Genomic DNA, 18,668 nt, shown 5'->3' on the forward strand with positions numbered 1-18,668 from the left:
GGGAGAAAACAATCAAGAAAAATCTCAGTTGAATTATTTCAGAAGAAGAATGGAACTGGATATGGGATAAAGTATTCTCTAGATACACACACAACCCACACACGCAGTCCCATTTAAATTGGTGTTTATAGGGCATGGCCACTTTAGGGCACTGGTGGACTCTGGGCAAAATATAAACTTGTAGATAATAAACTTTGCTATGCTACATTTATTATTTATACAAGTTAGAACAATTTTAAGAGTCCATTTAAAATCATGCAGTGTGTTGATAGCAGTGCTGGCTGCTGATATTTTGAGTCCCTCACAACATAGTGGCTTTGGAAATGAAAGCATCTCCTTCTCTGTTTGTTTTCAGGAAGACCCTCAAGACTTTCCTGTTCTCGCAAGCTCTTAATTATAATTTTAATAATTTGTTTTATATTGTGGTTTTGTGTTTTAACTTGTGATTTTTAATATGAAAATTTGTACACCGCCTAGAGATTTATCAGGTGGTATAAAAATATGATAAATAAATAGTGTACAAACAGCCAGTCTCAAGCAGCATGCTTCTGAATATAGGCAGAGAGCCTCTCTGCCCAACAACAACAAAATGGATCTAAGACAGTTTCACCACATAAAACCATAAACCAGTACACATCAATTGGGGCAAAATCCATCCCCCACATAATCACCAGAACCAGTGACACATATCTTCAACCAGAAGCGCTTGCAGGCTGGATTGAGACTAGTGGGAAAACATGAAGGAAGCCATGACAATGCAGCTTGAAGTTGCAGACTCTTTGTGAGCAACTATATAGGGGTGGTGCAAGGCACTGCAGCACCTGAGGCAAGGCAACAAATGCTACCTTGGCACATTACCCTGGTGGGACCCAGCCCCCTTCCAAAACAAACCCTGGCAAGCTGCACAAGTGGCATGGCAAGTGGATGCATCCCGATCATTTGATGCACGAGGCAAATGCCTCACCTTGCCTCCTGAAATGGCTGCCTCTGAATCTATAGTACTAGGCACAGCATTCAAAACTCAGCCTTCCTTCCCTCATTCTCAGAACTTGACAACTCAAGAGCAATTTGGCAAACTCAAAAGTCTGAAGCTTCAATCTTAAGCCTCCGGATTTAGGAGTGAGGCCAGTCGGTCTAAGCAGGACTGACTTCTGAGTAAACACGCATAGGATTATTACAGTCTACAAGCCTTTTCTGTTCTATAACTTTACAAAAGATTATAGGCTCCCAGCAGGGGTGCTGATTTTCTGGGCCCAGTCCACTGTATTCCCCCCCCCCCCAAATTTGTGGAAACTATGTGGTGGACTGCTACATGCTTCCTTTGTGCAAAGTACACCCAGAAGCTTTATCTAGCCCCCTCTCTTTACCCCAGACCTCTTTTTGAAGCCACAGGGCTTGTGAATTATGCTGAGCAGCTTTTTCCACACCCAGCACACCCACTTCCTTCCAGGCAAGGGCTTGCCTTTTCTGGCACCAGGGATGCAGACAGAGAAAAAGCTTGAGAAGAAATTATTCACATGGGGGTGGGGGGGTGGGGAGAGAGACACTTTCGGGAGTGAGAAAAAATGCTTTGGTTGGGGGACAGTAAAGCACTTTGGGGGAAACTCAAATGCTTAGGTGGAATCTGTACCCCTGTCTGGCAACATCTTCCACTCCAACCTCACTCACTCTTCATGTGAAAAGGAGAGCTGGATCAGAAGTGCATTCACACCAGTAAAGTGCTGACCTTAGTAGTGTATTGAGACCAGTAGAGTGCTGGCTTCAAGTATGTCTTCAGAGATGGTCAAAGCCAGCATTGGCCTCCATGCAACAGTGATGATGGAGAGAGTGAGGAGGCAGGCTCAGGTAGATGAAGTGATGCTCACCTGCCAGGCCCCTGCTGTCTCCAGGCCCAGTACAGGAAGTTCTGTTCTCTCTCTCATGAGCAGCTCTGAATATCAGCATTGCCAGCCGCTCAGCACTATGCCCCATTCCATCTTCAGTTCATTTCTCCTCAACTCCTTTCCTGTTCTAAATTATTTCTGTTCATTAATTTCCTCTTCCCCTTTCATTTCTCGCAATCAAATTAATTTCATTACTCTTGCTCCATTTTCTGTTCCAATTTTTTTGCATTATTCCCTCTTCCTCCAAATCATTTCTTCTCTTCTCCTCCTCCAAATTTATTTCTCTTGGCACTCCCACCCTCCACACTTCCATAATACTTGTCTGAGAGGTTCACCATATTAAATGAAATACCACTTCTTTTTTACACTATGTTAAAATCAACTCAGTGACAATGAGGCCTAGCAGATATAAGAGACTCACTGTTCTTCAATAAGATTTTTTGTCTAACCAGGCAGGAATTATTTAAAAAAGAAAGAATGACTGCTAGTCTGTGGCATTTGAATGAAACTGTTTTTCTTTTTGTTCTTTTCTTTTACAAGCCTCATACAAGTGGATTTTTAACTCAGTAGAAGTGGGGGCTAAAAGAGGGCTTTTTCTCTGGTGCAAAACATGCCTAAATCAATCAACGGCTATCAGTTTTCATCCCACATGTAGGCTTACATGTGGAAGGTTTCTTCTCAAGTAGCAAGAGAAAGAGAGTTTTCCCTGGGATTTCCACCACAATCCCAGAGAGGGCCAAGCTCTGTAATAGAGAGGGGTGGTGGCGGCAGCCATTTTTGAACCTACCAAAAGAAGAGTTTTAGGAGTAGGCTTTGCCAGAAATCCCTGCAGGAATGAATCAGCATTCATTTCCCTCACGTGAGCTTGCTCTGAGACAAAGGCTATAATCAGTTCCAGGAGCCCATTTTAAAGCCATCCAAGCTAGTGGCCACCAGTGTTCCCTCTAACAGGAATTCCCAGATGTTGTTGATTACAACTCCCAGAATCCCCAAGCAAAAGCTATTGAAGCTGGGGATGCTGAGAGTTGTAGTCAATAACATCTGGGAATCCCTGGTAGAGGGAACTTTGGTGGCCAGCATGACATCTCATGACAAAGAATTCAATAAATTAATTAGGTGCTGTGTGAAATTTCCTAACCTTCAGTTTTATGGGGTGACCCCTTGTTCTTATGTTGTGAGAGAGGGAGAAAAATTTCTTTCTGTCCACTCTCTCTACTCCATGCATAATTTATTGATCTCTAACATGTCTCCCCTTAGTCACCACCTTTCCAAAGTAAAGAGCCCCAGATGCTGTAGCCTAACTTTGTAAGGAAAGTGCTCCAGGCCCCTGATCATCTTAGTTGCCCTCTTCTGCACCTTTCCCCGTTCAACAATATCCTTCTTAAGATACTGTGACCAAAACTGTACGCAGTACTCCAGATGTGGCCACACCATAGATTTGTATAAGAACATTATAATATTAACATTTTTATTTTCAATCCCCTTCCTAATGATCCTAATTGGCCTTTTTCACAGCTGCCGTACACTGAGTTGACACTTTATATGACCACCACGACCCCAAGATCCCTCTTCTGGTCAGTCACTGACAGCTTAGATCCCTTCAGCGTATATGTGAAGTTGGGTTTTTTTGCCCCAGTATGTATCACTTTACACTTGCTTACATTGACGAATTACATTTGTCATTTTGTCAACCACTCCCCAGTTTGGAGAGATCTTTTTGGAGCTCCTAATAATCTGAGGAGTGCTACCCTAAATCACTACCCTAAATTCTTTTGTGTCATCTGCAAATTTGGCCACTTCAGTGCTTACCTCAAAGTCTAGATCATTTATGAACAAGTTAAAGATCACTGGTCCCCGTACAGACTCCTGAGGGACCCCACTTCCTATTTCCCTCCCTTGTGAAAACTGTCCCTTTATTCATATCCTGTTTCTTGTTCTTCAACTAATTACCAATCCACATATGAACCTGTCCCCTTATCCCATGACTGCTAAGCTTATTCAAGGGGGTTTGGTGGGAAACTTTGCTAAAAGCTTTTTGGAGGTCCAAGTATACTATGTCAACTGGATCTCCTTTATCGACACACCTGTTGACACTCTCAAAGAACTTCAAAAGTTTAGTGAGGCAAGACTTGCCCTTGCAGAAACCATACTAGTTCTCTTTCAGCAAGGCCTTTTCTTCTATAAGTTTAACAATTTTGTCCTTAAGTATGCTTTCCATCAATTTACCCGGCACCGAAGTTCAGCTAACTGGCTTGTAATTTCCCAGGTCCCCCCTGGATCCCTTTTTGAGAGTTACATTGGCTACTTTCCAGTCCTCTGCAACAGAGCCTGATTGTCAGGACAAGTTACATATTTTGCTAGGAGATCAGCAATTTCACATTTGAGTTCCTTCAGAACTCAATTCAGATTCAGAACTCTTGGATGGATGCCATTTGGTGATTCATTAATTTTTAGTTTTTCAAGACAGTTTAGAACATCTTTCCTTGTCACCTCAAATTGGCCCAGTTCTTCAGGAAACCTGAGAAACTCAATTCTTGAGAGGGTTTATGGTCTGTATCCTCTGATGTGAAAACAGATACAAAAAACTCATTCAGCTTCTCTGCAATCTTCTTATCCTCCTTAATAATCCCTTTCACGCCTTCTTCATCTAGTATACTTCTTAATATACAGTCCGTGCTTCTAGTATTGTGGTTTTGAATAAGTTCCATGCTTTCTGGAGTGATTTGACCCTCCTGACATTCCCTTTCAGCACCCTTTAAACCAGTCCTCTCATTTTTGAGAAGTTTCCTCTCCAGAAGTCCAATGCATCTGTGTTGGACTTTCTTGACAATTCTCCACTCGCATATATGCTGAATTGGATCACACTATGGTCACTGTTCCCCAATGGTTCTACAACTCTGACATCTTGCACCAGGTCCTGGGTGAATCTGGTTGCTCCATTTTGGACTAACTGACATTTCTAAACTACGTACAAAGGCAGCCCTACATAGAGCATGTTGCAGTAATCCATCCTGGAGTTATCAGCTGGTGTACTACTGTTTTCAGGTCATTCTCCTCAAGGAATGGGCAGAGTTGTTCTCTTCAAAGAATGAGTGCAGCTGGTAAAAAGCACTCCTGTTCACAGCCTCAGCCTGAGGCACCAGGGTGAGACCTGGGTACAAAAGCACTCTCAGACTATGTTCTATCTGGGGAAGTGTAACCTCATCCAGAACAGGAAGTTCTATCTCATCTTGCAGACTATGACTCCCAACAATGAACACCTTCCTCTTGCTTGGATTCAGCTTCAGTTTATTATCCCTTGTTCAGTCCATTACTACCAACAGGCAGGCATTTAAGGGGCTAATGCCATTTCCTGATACTGATTACAAGGAGAAATAGGTTTGGGTGTTATCAGCATATTAACCACGCAGCACCAAATCCCCTGATGAACACACCCAGTGGTTTCATGTAGATGTTAAAAAGCATTGGTGACAGAATGGAGTCCTGAGGGACTTCATATAGTAGCTCCTGTTTTGAAAAGCAACTGTCACCAAGTGCCACCATCTGAAATCTACCTGAGTCATAGGAGAGGAACCACTGTAAAACAGTGCCTTTTATCCCCAACTCCCTCAGGCAATCCAGAAGGATACCATGGTCGATGGTATCAAAAGCAAATATATATCAATATACATCGATATAGGATAGCGCAGACTTGTGAAAACTTTCATGGTTTGTGTAGAATAGGAAAAAGGGTAAAGTGCTTATCTACTTGTGTTTCCACTGCAGATGTTCTATCTGCATGCTATTGCTGACAATGGAATACACATTTGGATGCAAAGCATGCTTACTTAGCTTCAGCCAACACAATTCTCCCCGCTTAGCCTTTAAACAGCAAAGTGGCAGTATTCTCCACAAAGTATTCTCCACAAAGGATCTTGTGGAGAGGAACTGGGCTCTAGGGATGTGCACCTTTAGGTGTTCATCCTTCATAGCCAATTTCCCTATTTAGGTTCCTGGCTAACTAACAGTCTAACTGCCAGCTGTTACTTCTCCAAGCTATTGAAATCTGAAGAGGACAAACATCAGTGTCTCCCCCCACCCCCAAGACTGTTTCTTTACATCCTGTATGCAGAAGCCTCACTTCTCACAGGTTTTTGGTGGGGTTATAGTTTTCTAAAGGAATGATACACAAGTTTCCTAATTCCTGCCCTGGCCAGTCTCCCATTGTCTCATTCAGTGCATCTGCACACGGGACATTCAGTTTACTATTAAGGTGAGTGATCATTTTTTTAAAAATTGCTATAAACCAGGTTATTTTCATCCATTTGCTCAAGCGTTCTTCTACTCACTGCAGTTGATTACAGAAATTATACATTTCTCAAATGTCTACAATTACGGGTCTGCACATTTTTCATATAAATAGTTAAATGCAAGGTTCCTTGGCAACACACACATCCCGTAGTGCAATGTAGCTAACCAACTGTTATGCCTGATTATCCTAAATGATTATATGGTATGAACGCTGAAATTAGAAATCCCTAATGTAAAATGTGATAATTATTTTCTACATTTGAATAAATTGAATTAGGGGAAAAATCTGTATTGATCTGGAGCTAATCTCAATTCAGTTATGGTCTGAGTTGTCCTGGTCTTCTTTCCAAGTAGCTTTAAAAACTAACTGTGTTGAAAACAACAGACAATAAACCACTCTCCTAGAAGAAGCAGATGTGTTGGCTTTCTAATGCCAAGACAGACCTTACACAAAGCAGCAGCAGATGCCCGCACAACTGAGAACTGAATTATGTAACAGCTATTTTAATGTTCCTAAATCTTAATATTGAGACTTGATGACAACGTATAATCCAATCATCCTTCAAAACATGGCAATGGAGCAATGTGTTTTAAGGCACTGGTGCGTGGAAGTGCATAATTAAGTGGAAGATAACATTCTTAGTTTTTTAAATAGCATTGTGGTTCTGGAGGAAACAACAACAGACAACAACTTTGAAGTTAAAGTGTGGCACTTCTTTAGCAGGAGTGATTGGCACTGAGGCACCAAAGTGTGAATATATGAGCTTTAGTAACAAATGCTTTTTAAAAAAGCTGGGAGCTGATTATATGTAGATCTAGGGGACATCTTCCAATCCCTTTCAATATTAAAATGGAAAAAGAATTTCAGAAAGCTTCCATAACTTCAACCCCACCAGCTCATGTAGCTTGTATATTCAATAACCAATTCATTGTTGGTAACAACAAACTTTTAGACAGCGATGGTACCAGGAAAAAAAGGGGAGAGCATGGCACAGCAGGGGCAAAGTGCATTTATGGGTGGGTGATCTGTGTCCCACATAATAGATTTCTGAAACTGAAATGGAAGGCAGGTGAGAGGCAAATAACTTGAATGAGTGGGTGCTTGCACCCCTTGTGACCCCTGGAGCTACCATTGCTTTTAGATAAATATTATCATTATTTAGGTTTATCTTTACCACTGGTATTAATCAATCAATCAATCAATCAATCAATCAATTAATTAAAAATGTTAATCCATTTACTTGGAATGTTATAATTTATCTGATATCTTTTTAAATGGTCAAAGAATAGAGGAAGCTTTTAACAATGTTAATGAAGCAATCTCGTATTTCTTAAGACGTCTATAGATTTCCCATCTCATAAGTTTTACCATCTGGGCAATATTCTTATCATCTGAAAAGTAATTGTATTAATCAGTTCTCCCAAAGAGGGAAGCTTGGAATTTTTCTAGTTCCTAGCAAGATCTGGTTTCGCATCCCTAAATTAATTTGCAAGATGTCTAGAAAAAAATTGTTGTACTACAATGAATTTGATTGACAACATTTATTCATATCACTGATACATGGTCAGACAGGAAGATTTGCAAACTGATGAACTGACAAGGCTTGGGAGATTTTCATCCAATTGACCAGGTCATGATGCAGTTGTTGCAGAATAAGCCACAGCCCATTCAAGTGAATGAGAAGTGCCATTCCTTTATCCTTTAGTTGACCCCCATACCACTTTTGCTATGATCATGTCAGCTAGACCTGGGTTAGGATAGCTTAGAAGACTTCAAAACTTTCTTGGAACTTGTGCAAAAAGGTAATTATATAGGCACGCTCCATAGTTCTACCCTGCTACAGCAGTGTTAAATCTATTTATAAAAGCTGACTCGCACAATATTTTCTTTTTTCATATTCAGCATAAGGATCTAATGTTTGCAAATTTGGAGTGTGTGTGTGTATATATGTATTTGCAAATCCATCTGGGAAACAGTATTGTCATAGTAGAATTCATTTCCATGAGCTGCAGACCACAACTAATCCATAAGATATTGTCCAAGCTACCTTAAAAGCCTCATAAATACAAACTAGTGCTTTTGCAAAATATTTTATGGTGCTTTTCTTTTGTGGCAAGTATTTTCCTTTCTATATAACACAGGAAAAGGGCAGGGGAGTAAAGCTTTATCTTAAAAAATCCCAGAGGTTTGTGAAGAAAACTCTCCACAACAAAAAGAACATTCAAATCTTATAGAAATTGCATTGTGAATATATAAAGATTTTCCTTGTAGTTTTAAATGTACATACACATTTCAGTGCCCCTGATTTAACTGTCCATTCATGGTAGCAGGCTGCTGTGCATTTGTGGCCCAGGTCAGATTATTGGATGTTCATTTGGGTCAGAGGAACTGAATCCAACCCCTTCTCCTTCTTTCCTCTCAAGTAGATGACGAATGCTGTTATGGGTGATCATGCACACATATAGAAGTTTTCAGAACTATGCACACTGCACCTATTTGCACATGATTCCTTGAGTTGCATACTGGCTGATAATTATGACTGCATGGAGATGAATTATCTATGTGGCCTAGTCATGACAAGATCTACCAGAAAGTTCTGCTCTTCTTGCTGAAGCCTTGCTGAAGGTTCTGCTCTCTTCTGCACATATGCACAGGAGAGAGCTTCCAGATGGTGGAATTCCTTCCCAGATGAGATCCATGTCACTCTGTCTCCCACATTTTCCTGGAGATGGTGAATACAGCCCTGTTTGCCCAGGCGTTTTGACCTTTAAGTTGTGTGTGATCATTAGCTGTCTTGGATTTTGTTGTTGCTGCTGCTACTGTTGCTGTACTTTATTTTTTGATAAACTTATTTAAGTTTTTAAACTGTTGCAGAAAGCCCTGGGGTCCTAGGATGGAAGGTGGTACAGCAATGGGTGGGTGGAAACATACAGTGTGTTCATCATAAAGAACCTCCAATAATCATTAGCCTTTTACAATTTATGAAGGTATTCACAAGCGCAGGCAAAACTGGGCTAAGGAAGCCCAGCCAGGTTTTGCCTACACGTGTGCCCTTCCAGGATCGGGCCCAATCCTGGAGGTGCCTCGGCGGCAAACCTGCCTAGGCAGCCACCCTCCAAAATGAGGTTAGGAGAGCGAACGCTCTTCCAACCCTGTTTCTGTTATCATCTGCCAGCCATGGTTGCTTGCAGCCACAGCTGACAGACTACAGAGATCCCAGGCAGCGTCAGGAGGAGGGGGTCCCCATAATGCACCATGCACTCATGTGGTACATTATTGAAGCTCAGACACTTGATGTCAACCCAGGACTTCTGATAAAACTATGTTCTCCACCATTCCAGGTGCCAAGGAATGGAGGAGGAAGAAGAGGAGGAGGAGGGATGGTAATGAAAGAAGAGAAGGAAAGACCCCTCCACACTGTTGTGGCCATGTTAGCTAATGCAGCAAAGGAGGAAAGAGAGGAATATAGAAACAAGTACACATAGAGGCTATTCTCACAATGGGGGAAAACCTGGCTAAGGAAGCCCAGCCCAGTTTTCCCCCATTGTGAGAACCACCGGGCTCACGGGCGAGCCTGGTGGTTCAACAGTGGCTAGCCTGCCTAAGTAGCACTCCCCTTAAATGAGGTTAGCAGAGTGAGTGCTCTGCTAACCCCACGTGGAAGATCGTGAGATGTCGTGGCATAGACCCCTGACCGGGAGGCTACAACAAGCCTCCCGGTCTCGGGGGCATCCCCAGAATGCTCTGCGTACTTGTGCAGGGCATCCTGGGACTTCCAAGGGCCAGATGGCCCCCAATCCCCCCTGCCCCTACTGGCTCCATGTCAGAGGCTGTAATCATGTGGGTGCCTGCTCTGCCTGCTAGTGTGTGGGGAGAGTGGGCTAAGCCCACTCTCCCTGTGAGTCCAGTTGGGCTCTACACACGGATTGTGTGTAGAGTCTCATAGAGTAGTAGCTACTGCCAGAGCAGCCAGCCAGTATGGTGGCTTATGGCGGTATTGGAAGGATGCTTTGGGAAGGTGCCCTATGATCAAAGATTATCCCCCTGCCAGAACGGTGAAGTGGAGACCACGGAACATCTGATGCTGAAGTGCAGATTTTATACTGAATTAAGGGGTAAGCTTCTCTCCCCACTACTAATTCATTACAGTTCTAATTGCCCTTCTGATGGGGACAAGGTCCTTTTCCTGCTTACTGCTAAGTCAGAGTACGCTTACAGGAGGGTAGCAAAAAAAAATTTCATAGCAAGCAAGATTCGGTTTAGAGTGATTGAGGCACGAGATGCCGGGTTGTGCACTTCAGATTAACCGGTTTTATTTGAATGAAATCAGTCATGTATACAGTATTTGAAGGTATTAATGTTGTATGTATTTTATGTATTTTACTGTTGTTGTTGTTGTTGTATCTTTTTATTGTATTTATGTTGGCCTTTGGCCGAAATAAATAAATACATACAGTATGGTGGTTTGGGGTCTCAGGGGTTGCTGGCAATTATTAGCACATTTAGAATGAATGGGGGAAAACAGACTTCCACTCCAAGTGTTCTTCCATGTAGGAATGTCATGAGAATTCAGTATGCGATGATTGATTATACTAGAACTCCTGTTGGAATTAGCTCAATCAAAGAAGCCATATAGCTCCTCTCCTGCCAAGCAGGCCCACCTTGATTAGACTTGTATCCCACCCTTCACCCATTAATACTGTCTCCCTTCACCAAGGATGACAACAAGGGGGAATTGTGGAAGACAGCAAGCAAAGGAGAGCTCCCAAAGCCTCTGTCTTGATGGGCAAGCATCTCTTTGGCTGCAAATGATGCTGTGCACCTCAGGCAATCATGGGGCTTGCAGCTCAGCACATTAGTCCTTGATGGGGAAAGATGTTCTTCACATCAGAGGTGACATAAAAAAAGGATTAAAAATTATCTTTCCTTCTAACAATGATCGGTTACTAAATTGTAACTGACCTCTAACGTCCTCCAGGCTTCAGGCTTCAAGCTTCAGGAAATGTTCTTATTATTATTACCCTCTCTTCATCAAGGTGATTATTTTTCTCAAGGTAGATGATATAAGGAAGGCTCCCTCCCATGGCCAATTGCCACCTTTCCTTTTGAAAGTATGGGAACATTTTCAGGGGAAGTGAAGGCTCAGGTCAAAACCTATCAGGGTTTTGTAAGCATACCCATCAAGCACCCAGAAAACCTCTAGAGATTTTGTGGGTACTCAAAGAGTGTGTCCTAATGGGTTTCCAGACTGAACATTCCTGCCCCTCTGTTGCTCATAACTGCCAGTCCCAAGTGACACCGAGCCTCTCTCACCATTGGCATGCAGAGCAGAGCCCCCTCTGATGATCTTGTCAAACCCTTGGGATCAGGTGGTCCTTCACATATCCAGAGCTCAAACCATTAAAGGCTTTAAAGGTCAAAACCAGCACCTTGAATTGGACCCTGAAACAAATTGGTAGCCAGTGCAGTTCTTTCAGAATGGGTGTAATATGATCCCAGCAGGCAGCTCAGAATAAAATCCTAGCTGCTGCATTTTGTACTAGTTGCAGTTTCTCAATATTCTTCAAGAGCAGCATATTACAATCATCCAGCTGTAACTTGACTAAAGTGTGGGTAACTGTGTCCACATCTGCCTTCTCAAGAGAGGGACGCAGCTGGTGCACTAGCCGGATCTGAGCAAAGGCACCTCTAACCACTACCTCCACCTTCCAAAAGCAGAGCTGGGTCCAGTAGTACTCCCAAGCTACACTCTTGCTCTTTCAAGTGGAGTGCAACCCCATCCAGAACCAGTTGAATCCCTTCATTCCGACTGGCTCTCCTATTGACTAACAGCACCTCTATCTTGTCTGGTTCAGTCTCAGTTTAATAGCCCACATCCAGCACATCACAGCCTCAAGCCCCTGATTTAGGTAATCCATTCCCTCCCTAGGATCAGATGATAAGGAGAGATAGAGCTGAGTGTCATCTGCATATTGCTGACAACTCAGTCCAAGTCCCCAGATGACCTCTCCCAGTGGTTTCGTGTAAATGTTGAACAACAGGGGGACAAAACCAAACCCTAAAAGGACCCCACAAGCCATTAGCCAAGGAGCCAAGTAGAAATCCCCCAGGTCCACCTTCTGGACCCTTCCCCCAAGAAAGGACCAAAGCCAATCCCAAGCAGTGCCTCCAGTCCTCATACTTGAGAGGCAGTCCAGAAGGATACCATGGTTGATGGTATCGAACACCAATGAGAGTCCAGCAGAACCAACAGGGATGCACTCCGCATGTCAAATTCCTGGCACAGATCACCCACTAGGGTGACAAAGGCAGTTTCAATCTCATATCAAGGACACAAGCCGGATGGAAAGGGATCTAGATAATCCCAAGACCCTCTGCAGCTGAGATACCACCAGATGCTCACTTTGCCCAAAATGGGAAGGTTAGAAACAGGTCTAACAGGTATTGTTCCAGTTTGAGGGGTCAAGGGGGGGGCCTTTTTAAATAGTGGTCTCACCACTGCCTCCTTGAGGCACAATGGCATCCTGCCCTCCCTTAGTGAAAAAATGATTACAGCTTCCAACCACCTGCCTGTATGCTGCTTGGCAGATTTTATTACCCATGAAGGACAAGGGTCAAGAGCTCATGATGTTGCCCACACACTGACCAGGATCTTGTCCGCATCCTCAGGCTACACCAATTGAAAAGAATCCAACACAATTGGACCAGATGGTATCCAAGGCACATCTGCTGGAACTGCCAAAGGAGCCCAAATCGGCATGGATGTGAATGACTTTAACTGCAAAGTGGCATGCAAACTGGTCACAGTGGGCTGTAGATGGTTCCTCCCCCATTACACAGGGAGTTGTGTGAAGCAATAACTTTGCTACACTAAAAACTCCACTGGCCTCCACTGAGCAGATGCAATGGAGAAAAATGTTTCTTCACCACCCCCACCACAACAGAGTAGTCCCCAAATTGGGATCTAGCCCATATTTGGTTGTTTTCATTGTTATTCCTCCTCCAGCATCGTTCCAGCCATCATCCAAGTTGTTTCATTACCCTAAGTTCCTCAGAAAACCAAGGAGCAGAACAGGCTCCACCAAGCTAGAGAGGGCACTTCGGAGCAATCGTGTCAATAGCCCAGGCTGTCTCCATATTCCAGAGATTCACCAGGGCCACAACAGATTCACCAGCTCTGGACACTGGAAACTCCCTGAGGGCAGTCTGGAAACTGAACAGATCAATAAGCCTCTGGAGGCAGACCATTCTATTTGATCCACCACCCCTGCAGAGGTTAGATGGAGTAGTCAAATTAAACCCCACCAAATGATCAGTCCATAACAAGGGAATTAACTCAAACTCCCCCACCTCCAGATCATTCATTCCCTGGTCTGCAAAAAACCAGATCCAAAGTATGTCATGCCAGGTGAGTAGGGTCTGATACCAATTGAGATAGGCCCATGGTGGCCATGAAGTCCTGAGCTGCCCCTACTAAGGGGCAGGGGTGTAATTACCATTAGGCAAGGGGAGACAGTCATCTCGCCCCCCACCACCTCGAGGGCCCCCTAGAGACATGTCACATGACTACCCATTGCCCACCCACCCAGCCCGGTATTTAAATAATTTTCTTTTACATTTTGTCACCGCGTTGCCAAGGGATGGATGCTGGGGGTGAGCCAGGAGTGGTCCTTCTCCTTCCCACCCCACTCCCAGTGGCGAGCTCACTCCCACCACCACCTCAGCCCTTACAGACCCGGGCGCCATTACCGCTCCGGCGCAAGGCGGCCGCCCTCCCAAGAAAGCGCCAAAGAAGAGCAAACATCTTAATGGAGAGGGCTCAAATCAACCCCTGAAAACTCAGTTGCAAGAAAAGAAAAAGAACAAAACTCCGACGGCACAGCTCAGCGAACAATTGTCACAGTGATGCTCTTTCCCCTGGGCGGGGAGGAGGAAGAAGGACTAGTTCTGGGTTCGTTGAGTGGCAGGGGAAAACTGCACTGCACATATATTGTTAATACTCCCTTAAATGACAGACTTCCTTCAAACAAGCTACTAGCATAGCAGGCAAAGGGCTGGGCTACAAACTCTATTCCCGATTGACTAGATTTCGCTTTGCTGGAGTATCTTAAAAAAAAAAAAAATTCAGGGGAGCATTCAAAAGTCCTATCACCCACACAGAGCCTTAAGTGGTACAGTCCACTTTCTACCGCCTCATTAGTGTGTGTAGGCTTATCTTAGGGAGGTGTTGCTTCTTGCCAGGAGCTGTGAGTTTGCAGCAAGGAGGAGCTCAAGTTAAGCATTTCAGCCTCCCGTTTTCTAACTACCACCTCCCCTCCCCCCCCCTCCAGTTTGGCAGGCATTAATTCAACTAGGGCTCAGGATGGAAGTGCAGTGCAGGAAATCCATCTGTTGCATTTCTGTTTGCTGCAAATGTCAAAAGGTACCAAACTCGATGTGGTTAGGATGGGAGGTGGAAATGGCAGCCCTGCTTGTCTTACACAAAGGACAGAAATGCAGAGTAAGCAAGAAGGACTAAATCTAACTACGGCTTTTGCAGAACTTAATCCTTATCCTCTTCTCCCCATTAAGTTTAACTTTAAAATAGTAACTAAGTTGGGTGGGGGAGAGATGAACAAATGAATCCAATTTGCACTTCTGGTAGAAGAAGGGCCACTGTGGAAGGTGTTTGCATATGTAAACACAGCCCAGGGACCCAAAGAGCACAAGGCAGCCTTTATGTCTTAAGCCTTGGCCCCTCTGGTTATCACACTAAGTCACCCCCTGGAGTGTCTTGGGTATCTCTTTGCAAACTGTTTATATCTTTTGCATGAATGTTTCATCAGATAGCACACAGCAACTCTCTCCTGGGAAACAGAAAGATCTAGAAAGACAGAACTGGACTGGAAGGAAAGAAAAGAAGTGGGGGGCGGCATTTAAAAATCTCGTCTCTGGGCCCACTCCAACCTTGCTACGCCCCTGCTAAGGGGGCCTCAGCATGCATTGAAGTCCCCCAAGATAATAAGTCTGGGGAACCCAATGTCACCTCTGAGACCACCCCAGTCAGCCCAGGCAGGGAGACTGAAGTGCAGTGGGATGTTCAGTACATCAACAGAATCCCCAAGGACAAACACTTTAAATCTGGAAATTGCCTAACTGTGCATCTGGAAGAGGGAAAGGTCTCATGATAGATGACTGCAACACCCCCTCCCCAACCTCAATGTGGGGCTGCTGAATGATGAGGGACAGAGCTGAGAGAGACCAACCCCACCGGGCTCATCCGATCAGGTCTCCATCACACACATGGGCAGATCCAGCAGGAAATTACACGGGGTGCAACAGGAATCCATCCCCATATATAAAATATATTGGGGCTTGCATTTTCTCTCTCTTGCAAATGCACTATGCCAGAGGTGTCAAACTCAAGTCTGGTGGTGGGCTGGATTGGATTCTGATGAACCTCTGGGGAACTACACATAATCTTGTGCTGCCTTCTGTCACTTCACATCCACTTTGCACCACTTTCTGTCTTCCTCCTCCCCCACCCCCCATTTCAGGCCCTTGTATTGGGCCTGTGTGAAGCTTCTGCCATAGCTGAATACTCTGCACAGTCCCCCTGGCACCACGCAGAGGAGACTGTTCACACCATGCAACATTGCGCTTCGCCCAGTGCAGAGCTCCTTTAAGGGCTCCTGCATCATCTTGGAAGGTGTGCATGGGGTATTTTACAAGGGAAGTGTAGCTGCCATGCCCTGGCTTAGCCTTTAGAATGTTGATGTTTGAGTGACAGCAGCGGGGCAGGGTGTGCGAGACTGGCAGCTGGAGTCGGTTGAGAGCGGGGAGAGGGGCAGGAAGCAAGGTGGGCTTGTTTTGTTGCGTGGGAACCAGTTTACAGCTCTGGCAGCTGTTTGTACCCTGCTGAGCCTATTAAGATCTGCTCCCCAGCTGTGACCATTTTTGTGGATTTTTTAATGTTCCCTCTTAGATTATCAGCACCACAAAGTGCCACGGCCACCACAAACCCTCTGGAGAACCCCCAGGTAAATACCAGCTGTCCTGCCTGCTCGGAGTACCTTAAAGAGCCATTGATCATTGACTGTGGCCACACTTTCTGCCAGGCCGCATCACCCACTGGTGGGAGGAGCTGAACTGTGACCTCTTGTGCCCCATCTGCCACAAGACTTTCCACCACGCTGAAGCTCAACTGGCAGCTGGACAACATGGTAGAGATAGCCAAGCAGCTGCAGGTCTCCAACAGGTGCAAGGAGCAGGATGAGAAGTAGTGTGAGAAGCACAATGAGGTGCTTTGCCTTTTCTGCAAGGAGGAGCAGGAGGCACTCTGCTTGGTGTGCAGAATCTCTCACCAGCACCGCTCTCACATGGTGCCTGGATGACATTCCCCTGCAGTATAAGGGGAAAGGGCAGAAGCGCCTGGAGCCACTAGAAGAAAAGCTACAGGGCATGGCCCACCACAAATCCCAGGAAGAGAAAATGCCCAGGGAGGGAGCCCAAGAGAAAAGTCGATAACTGGCATCAGCTCAGCAGCAGCAAGTTTGAGGAGCTGCATCAGTTCTTGGAGGAGGAACAAGAAGTGCTGTTGTAGTGGTTAGAGAACAAGGAGAATGAAGTACTGTCCGGGGAAGCTGGAGAATGTTTCTCAATTCAGACTTGACTCTTTTGCCAGCACCTCTTCATATCTTTCAGACATATTCTTCACATCCTTGAGCACCTCTATGCCTGACAGCAGACACTTCTCCATTTCCACGATGAAGCTCTAGAGGGAGACCCACTGCTCCAACAGCTCAGTCACCTTATCTTTCAGCTCCTACAGAATCTCTTTCTGCACAAAATCATCAAGAGGCTGATGGGAGATTTGACCCTTGACCCCAAAATGGCCCACTCCAACCTAGTGCTCTCCAAGGATTGCAAGAGTGCCAAGTGTGTGGAGCAGCCCCTGCAAGAGTGCCTGAGAGCCCGAGGTTCTTCACTGCCTATCCCTCCGTCTTAGCAGCAAAAGGCTTCACCTTAGGCCGCCGCTACTGGGAGGTGGAAGTGGGTGAAAAGAACCACTGGGTCCTAGGGGCCTGCAATGACTTAGTAAGCTATAAAGTGGAGACAACTTCCTTTATTGAGCCTGGCTGTTGGCAGGTATATAATGGGGACAAATACACAGCCCCCATCACCTCATTCACCCCCATCAATGTCACCATCAAATCCAAGCGAGTGTACATCTTTCTGGACTATGAAGTTGTCCTTCTACAATGTCATAGACCACTCCCATATCTACACTTTTACTGATACCTTCACTGAGAATCTTTGGCCTTCCTCTATCCAGGGATCCAAGCTGGGAGTAAGAATGCTGCCGTCCTCACCCTTCAATCTCCCACAGACTGGAAGTGACAATTGTGAACCATTGTCCCTAGGGGCAGATCCAGCAGAAAATTATAGGGTGTGTGTAGTGAATTAAAGCCTTTGTCTCAGAACAAGCTCCCCTGAGGGGAAGGAAAAATGCTGAATCATCCCTGCTGAGCTTTCTGGCAAAGGCTACTCCTAAAACTTTCCTGTATTTTTGGTAGTAGGGTTGTGCGTTTTGGTTTTTTTCTGTTTTGTTTTTGGCCCGAATCGGAAACACCCCCGTTCTGTTCTTTGTTCGAAATCAGCCAATCCGAAACACCTCAATTTTGTTCTTTGTTCGAAATTGCAAAATCCGAAACATTTTGGATTTTGAAAAATGGCCCCAGGGAAAAACTAGTGGTTGAGGGTGGTAGTGCCCAATGGGTGGAAACTACCACCCAAATTTCAGAGGAACTGGGGAAAGGGCTGATTTTTGGTGAATTTTTGAAGTATAGGATTTTTCCCATAGGGAAGAATGGAGGTTTCAGCAAAAGTATAGCTTCATGTTGGGGGGAAAGGGGTGGCCCAGAGCAGAGTAGGGTGGGTGGTAGTGCCCAGTGGGGGCAAGGAAGCTGCCAGAATTATTTCAAAGAAATTGGGCAGAGGGCTGATTTTTAAAGATGTAATGGAGTTTGCGCATCTGTAAAGTTCTTCCCCATAGGAAATTATGGACCTCTGTAATTCCTGCCCCATAACTGCACTTGGGGGACACCAGGGTGGCCCAGAGTGAGTGGTGGTGTAGAGCACATAGGGTGCCAACCACCCCCATGGGTTGCTAACCCATGGGGTACTGGGTTCTGTTGTTTCTGAGATGTTTGAGTGTAGATTCAGATTCTCTGGTAGCATATGAGAGTGAATTCATGGTTTGTCATTGAAAATCTCATATGGTACCAGAGAATCTATACTCAGAACACCTCAGAAACAACAGAACCCAGCATCCGATGGGTTAGCAACCCATGGGGGTGGTTGGCACCCTGTGTGCACTACACCACCACTCACTCCCCACTACCCCAGTGCCCCCCAGGTGGAGTTATGGGTCTTCTGAAACCTCCATTATTCCGGGGGGGGGGACCTTAAAGAAGCGTAAACTTCAACAATTCCTAAGAAATCAGCCCTTTGCC

At 44.9% G+C, this 18,668-nt stretch overlaps 1 pseudogene; it reads left to right on the top strand.

Annotated features, from left to right (window-relative positions):
* Positions 1-9,554: 9,554 nt before the first annotated feature.
* Positions 9,555-17,553, top strand: LOC128327392 (E3 ubiquitin-protein ligase TRIM39-like; annotated as a pseudogene).
* The last annotated feature ends 1,115 nt before the right edge of the window (positions 17,554-18,668 follow it).

Source organism: Hemicordylus capensis, chromosome 5, assembly GCF_027244095.1.
Source record: "Hemicordylus capensis ecotype Gifberg chromosome 5, rHemCap1.1.pri, whole genome shotgun sequence".
Lineage (NCBI taxonomy): Eukaryota > Metazoa > Chordata > Lepidosauria > Squamata > Cordylidae > Hemicordylus > Hemicordylus capensis.